This window comes from Alexandromys fortis, unplaced genomic scaffold (genome assembly GCF_014885135.2).
Source record: "Alexandromys fortis isolate MF-2015 unplaced genomic scaffold, M_Fortis_MF-2015_v1.1 scaffold_352, whole genome shotgun sequence".
NCBI classification, from domain to species: Eukaryota; Metazoa; Chordata; class Mammalia; order Rodentia; family Cricetidae; genus Alexandromys; species Alexandromys fortis.
Window position 1 is genome coordinate 1 of NW_026068237.1, and position 5,318 is coordinate 5,318.

The following is a 5,318-nucleotide window of genomic DNA, read 5'->3' on the forward strand; positions in this document are numbered from 1 at the left end:
AGGCTCTGCTCTCCCAGGCAACTCCGACCCAGGATGGACGTAGGCTAGAATCTTCCTGGTAAGCGCACCTTGGGGTGCTTACACACATTATTAGAAATGGGCTAAATTAATGTGTGAGAATTAGCCTAGAAGAGGCTAGATAGAAATGGTCCAAGCAGTCTTTAAATGAATACAGTTTGTGTGTTGTTATTTTGGGCATAAGCTAGCAGGCAGCTGGGGTGCTGGGGACGCAGCCTCGCCGCTCTTATTTCAACACACTTCCTAAATATAACCCCAGTACACAGACACTGAGAGAAACAATTAGTAAATGGGACCTTCTGAAACTGAAAAGCTTCTGTAAAGCAAAAGACACTGTCAACAAGAAAAAATGACAGCCTACAGAATAGAAAAAGATCTTCACCAACCCCACATCAGACAGAGGGCTGATCTCCAAAATATACAAAGAACTCAAGAAACTGGTTACCAAAAGAATACATAATCCAATTTTTAAAAATGGAGTACAGACCTAAACAGAGAACTCTCAACAGAGGAATCTAAAATGGCTGAAAGACACTTAAGGAAATGGTCCACATCCTTAATCATCAGAGAAATGCAAATCAAAACAACTCTGAGATTCCATCTTAAACCTGTAAGAATGACCAAGATCACTGATGACAACTTATGCTGGAGAAGTTGTGGGGTAAAGGGAACACTTCTGCATTGCTGGTAGGAATGCAAGCTGGTAAAACCCCTTTGGGTGTCATTGTGGCAATTTCTCAGAAAATTGGGAAACAACCTTCCTCAAGACCCAGCAATACCACTTTTGGGTATATATCCAAAGGATGATCAATCGTTCCACAAGGACATGTGCTCAACTATGTTCATAGCACCTCTCCTTGTCATAGCCAGAACCTGGAAACAACCTAAATTCCCCTCAACCAAAGAATGGATAAGGAAAATGTGGTACATTTACACAATGGATTACTACACAGCAGAAAAAAATGACATCTTGAATTTTGCAGGAAATGGATAAAACATCATTTTGAATGAGATAACCCAGACCCAGAAAGACAATTATCACATAATTGTTTTTAAACATAAAGCAAAGAAAACTAGCCTACAAATCACAATCCCAAAGAACCTAGACCACAAAGAGAGACATACATAGATCTAATATACATGGGAAGTAGAAAAAGACAAGATCTCCTGAGTAAATTGGGAGCACAGGGACCTTGGGAGAGGGTTGAAGGGGAGTTGAGAGGCAGGGAGGGTAGCAGAGAAAAATGTAGAGCTCAATAAAAAAATCAATAATTTTTTTTAAAGAAAAGCCCATGGCAAAACATAGATGAGAAACAGAATAATTTAAGTTAGAAACGTTGGCTAAATGAGGGTAGAGGTGTGGTGAGGGGAAGGGGACAGGGGGAGAGAGAAGGGAGAAGGGAAGGATTGGGGAGAGCTTGGGGGAGTGAGATGGTTGAGATGGAGGAAGGGCGGATATGGGAGCAAGGAAGAAGATATCTTAATTAAAGGAGCCATTTTAGGGTTGGTAAGAGACTTGGCTCTAGAGGGGATTCCAGGTGTTCACGGGACTGTCCCCCAGTTAGGTCCTTGGGCAATAGAGGAGAGGGTTCCTGAACTGGCCTTGTCCCATAGCCACACTGATGAATATCTTGAATATCACCATAGAACCTTCGTCCAGCGATGGATGGAGATAGAGACAGAGAACCACATCAGAGCACTGGACTGAGCTCCCAAGGTCCAGTTGAAGAGCAGAAGGAGGGAGACTATGAGCAAGGAAGTCAGGACTGTGAGGGGTTCGTCCACCCACTAAGATGGTGGGGCTGATCTAATGGGAGCTCACCAAGGCCAACTGGACTGGGACTGAATGAGCATGTGATCAAACTGGACTCTCTGAATGTGGATGACAATGGGGGCAGACTGAGAAGCCAATGATAATGACACTGGGATTTGATTCTACTGCATGTACTGGCTTTTTGTGATCCTAGTCTGTTTGGATGCATACCTTCCTAGACCTGGATGGAGGGGGGAGGGCCTTGGACTTCCCACAGGGCAGGATACCCTGCCCTCTCTTAGGACTGGAGGGGGAGGGAAAGGGAAAGGGGGAGGGGAAGGGAAATGGGAGGAGGGGGGAGGTGGAAATTTTGAATGGTATTATTTATAAAGCAAAATAAAAATAAAATAAAAAGAAAAGCTGACTAAAAATAAATTAAACCAAAGTCAGGCATTTGCAACTAAGAATGAGTTTTTATGGTGGGACCTGGGCAGAGCCTTCCACCCCCCAAAAAGAGAAATCCAACTAAACACTCTACAGGTCAGGAAACCAATGTGAGAATTCTGCCAATTCCCGGGCATTTGTTTATAAATGCTGCTGAATTAATCCAAAATAGATATTTTGAAAATACCTTGACTTCAAAATTGAAGTCAAAAGATATGTTACTTTGGAGAAGAGGATTTTCTTTTGTTTCCACAGAAAATGAGAAACTATGGATTTATTCTGAGTTTAGAAAAACCAGGTTTGATCAAAGAAGACCACCTGAGATCTCCGGTAGGAACAGATGGCCCAGATGTCTGAGTTCTACATCCAGAACAGATTCAAGACTGCTACCTGAGATGGTCAAGCCTCACAGGATACACCGGTCAGGACTTGATTATAATTCTAAATTTTCTTTAGGTCCCCATAAGATTATCAGTGTCCCCAACCAACAGGAAGTAGCTTGGAAAACTACACCCACAAAAATGGATCATGGATATTTTCCTTTGTTTAGAATGTTGGTTACAAATTGTGATGGCTAATGGTCAAAAGAAAAGCTAAACAAAGGATATTAGGTTCAGAGTTCTTGGGTTTTTTTTTTTTAAAGAGGGGGAAGTGGTGTGGGACAATGGTCTCTATTCTGTCAATTATATTTTAAATAAACGCTGATTGGCCAATAGTATAGGTGGGACAACCAGGCAGGAAGTAGAGGTGAGGTAATGAGAACAGGAGAATTCTAGGAAGAGGAAATCAGTCCTGACCCAGCCACAGAAGAAGCAAGATGTGACTGCCTCACCAAATAAGATACTGAGCCACATGCAAGAATAATGGGCTAACATAAGTTATAAGAGTTAATAAGAAGCTTGAGCGAATGGGCCAATCAGTTTATAGTTAATGTAGACCTCTGTGTGGTTTTTTTTTTTTTTTTTTTTTTTTTTTTTTTTTTTTTTTTTTTTTTTTTTTTTTTTTTTTTTTTTTTTTTTTTTTTTTTTTTTTTTGGAACTTAACAATTGCGGGAACTGGGCAGGATAGAAAACTCAGTCAACAGAGGGTATCTTTTTCCCTTAGCCCCTTTAGATAAAAAAGTCTAGTATGTGCTGACTCCATGGCTTCCCTTTGAGCCCTGCACTGATGGGGGCTTGGCAGGCAGAAAAAATTTCCCCTGAGCTTTAAATTCCCTTCATCAACACTAAGTCAAGGGATATTAGGCATTTCCAACTCCTTTTCATTAGGTTGGCTTTTGACAAATGCTTCAGCCATTCTAACTTCTGACATCTTTTTTAACTGTTCAAGTTAAACCTAGAGTCTGCACTCAGTGGGTCCATATCAACAAATTCAGTCTGATCTGGTTTTATGTTCCATCTATAACTATTCCACACCCTTAAAATCCACTCCTTCACATATTTGCCAGACTTCTCCTTGAATAAATTAGCAAACTAAACTCTTTTGTAGTGTAGCACCTCTCCTCATGGATACACTTCCTCTCTCCCCTCTATGTGCCTGCTTTACCTTTAGTCTGATTAAAGATATAGAGGCAACTCTTGGTGGGTCCTGAGGGACATCAGTACTGTCTTGCTTGCCCTCTTTTTCAGGGAAAGTCACTGCTGGTTTAGCAGACAATGAAGCATTGATTTCCCCAGTTAAAGGCAGAAAAGGCAATATTTCGGGGGGTAGGAGTCTATCTGCTGAGGGTAGAAAAACTACTTCCTTGGGTGAGATAAAAACCATTGGAAATTGGAGGGTTCAAAGTTCTCAGCCTCAATAGGGTCCTTCTACACATCTCCATCCCAAGTTACAGGGTCTTATCCATTATTAATTAATACCCTTACTTTAACCACCAACACTCTCCACCCTTTGATGCTGGGACATGAATTTTTGTTGTAATTCAGTCAGTCTTATGTTGACTGAGGTTTCTATCCTGCCTGGTGCCACAGCCATTCAATCCCAAAGAAACACACAGAGGTCTATATTAATCATAAACTGGTTGACCTATTAGAACAGGCTTCTTAGTAACTCTTTTTTTTAATTGAAAAGAAAAAAAATTAAAAAAAATCTCCGCCTCCTCCCAGCCTCCCATTTCCCTCCCACTCCTCCCGCCCCATTACCCCTCCCCCACATTTCTCCTCCTCCCTCTCCAGTCCTAAGAACAGTCAGGGTTCCCTGCCCCGTGGAAAATCCAAGGTCCTCCCCCCTCCATCCAGGTCTAGGAAGTTGAACATCCAAACTGGTTAGGTTCCCACAAAGCCAGAACATGAAGTAGGATCAAAACCCCGTGCCATTGTCCTTGGCTTCTCATCAGCCCTTATTGTTCGCCATGTTCAAAGAGTCCGGTTTTATCCCTTGCTTTTTCAGTCACAGACCAGCTGGCCTTGGTGAGCTCTCAATAGATCAGCCCCACTGTCTCAGTGGGTGAGTGCACCCCTCGTGGTCCTGACTTCCTTACTCATGTTCTCCCTCCTTCTGCTCCTCATTGGGACCTTTGGAGCTCAGTCTGGTGCTCCAGTGTAGGTCTCTGTCTCTATTTCCATCCATCGCCAGATGACGGTTCTATGGTGATATGCAAGATATTAATCAGTATGGCTATAGGATAGGGTCATTTCAGGTTCCCTATCCTCAGCTGCCCAAGGAACTAACTGGGGACATCGCCCGGGGCACCTGGGAGCCACTCTAGGTTCGAGACTCTTGCCAACCCTAAGTTGGCTCCCTTAACTAAGATATGTGCTTCACTGCTCCCCTAACCAACCCTCCTATATCCCAATCATCCCGTTTCCCCAAGTTCCCCCCATCCTCCCCTTCCCACTTTTCTCTCCCCCTCTCCTCTTACCCCCATCCCGCTCCACCCACAAGATCCCAGTTTTTTGCCTGGCAATCTTGTCTACTTCCCATAGCCAGGAGGATAACTATATGTTTCTCTTTGGGTTCACCTTCTTATTTAGCTTCTTTAGGATCACAAATTACAGACTCAGTGACCTTTATTTATGGCTAGAAACCAATTATGAGTGAGTACATTCCATGTTCATCTTTTTGGGTCTGGGTTACCTCACTCAGGATAGTGGTTTCTATTTCC